Raw genomic sequence first — 1,712 nt, forward strand, 5'->3', positions numbered from 1 at the left:
AAGGAGGACAGTAGGGGAGGAGATGCAATTTAAAATTTTAAGTGCTAAGAATAGACTATGGGGAAAAAGGGTGAAGCAGAAAGACAATGGTGGCTTAGCATAGGGTGGTGATAGTGAGAGAGGTGAGAAGTGGTCACTTTCTGGGTTTATTTTTAAATTAGAGCCAATAGGATTGTTAATAGATTGAATTTAAGAGAAAGAAAAGAAAGTTAACGCGAGAGAAGCTAACTTGGGGAAGAAGGTGAAGGTTTCGTTTTGGATGATGAGGGTACTGGAGGTGTTAAAGGTTTGAAGAAAGAGGAGAAGTTATGAAATAGTAATTTAGGAAGAAACAGAATGAAGGAGAAAGATCTGAAACCATAATAAATAGTAGTTTTCTAAAATTGAAAAAGACATAAGTCCTCAGACTGGAAGTGCAAAGTCTTGAACTGAATATATAAAAATAAATCCACATGTCAACATTAAAATGAAGCTGCAGAACATCTAAGACTTTTAAAGCTCTCAGATAGCAGACTTTTCCTCAGCTGCAATCAATGCCAAAAAATAACAATAATATCTTCAGGGCTGACAGGAAATAACTGTCAATCTACACTCTTATGCCCGAACAACCTTTCAGTTGTAGAGACAAAAAAGTCATTTCACCACACAAAAACTTGGAGTATTTACCAACTACTGATCCTCACAAAAGGAACTATTAAATGATTTATCTAAAGAAGAAAAAATGAACCCAGAAGGAAGAAATGAAACAGCACACACACACACACACAGACACACACACAAATAAAAATAACTATTTTGAATTTTTTTAAGTACAATAAAAGCTCTAAACACAATAAAAAGATGGAGTGGGGTGCCGCGTCATCAAGGTCCCGGCCATGTTCAGTTCCAGCGTGAAGATCGTGAAGCCCAATGGCGAGGAGCTGGACGAGTTCGAGTCTGGCATCTCCCAGGCTCTCCCGGAGCTGGAGATGAACTCGGACCTCAAGGCCCAGCTGCGGGAGCTGAACATCACAGCCGCCAAAGAAATTGAAGATGTTGGTTGTCCAAAAACTATCATAATCTTTGTTCCCGTTCCTCATCTGAAATCCTTCCAGAAAATCCAGGTCTGGCTAGTGTGTGAGTTGGAGAAGTTCAGCGAGAAGTACGTTGTCTTTATCGTTCAGAGAATTCTGCCTAAGCCAACTCGAAAAAGCCGTACAAAAAATAAGCAAAAACGTCCCAGGAGCCGCACTCTGACAGCCGTGCATGACGCCATCCTGGAGGACTTGGTTTTCCCAAGTGAGATCGTGGGCAAGAGAATCCGCGTGAAGCTGGATGGCAGCCGACTCATAAAGGTTCGTTTGAATAAAGCACAGCAGAACAATGTGGAACACAAGGTTGAAACGTTTTCTGGTGTCTATAACAAGCTCATGGGCAAGGATGTTAATTTTGAGTTCCCAGAGTTTCAGCTGTAAACAAAAATGACTAAAATATTATTCACAGACACACACAAAAAAGATGGAGTGGGGGCATTGTTCCTTGGTAGTAAAAGCAGAAAGTAATGTTTGCCAGAAAGATAGAAATATTACATAGCTAAATGTTGTTAGAAAAATATATGGTTAAATATTTTGGTAAACATTTAAGAGTAATAACTAAAATGGTAGGAAAACAATCTAGTTTATAAAACAGCGTAAGGGAGGAAAAATTGTAGTTATCTTGTTAGTCCACTAGAT

At 39.2% G+C, this 1,712-nt stretch overlaps 1 pseudogene; it reads left to right on the top strand.

Annotated features, from left to right (window-relative positions):
• The first annotated feature begins 849 nt into the window (after nt 1–849).
• On the top strand, nt 850–1,481 carry LOC113620255 (40S ribosomal protein S7 pseudogene; annotated as a pseudogene).
• Nucleotides 1,482–1,712: the final 231 nt, after the last annotated feature.

Source organism: Aethalodelphis obliquidens, unplaced genomic scaffold, assembly GCF_003676395.1.
Source record: "Aethalodelphis obliquidens isolate GAN/ISIS:26980383/991018 unplaced genomic scaffold, ASM367639v1 scaffold7, whole genome shotgun sequence".
Taxonomy (NCBI): Eukaryota; Metazoa; Chordata; class Mammalia; order Artiodactyla; family Delphinidae; genus Aethalodelphis; species Aethalodelphis obliquidens.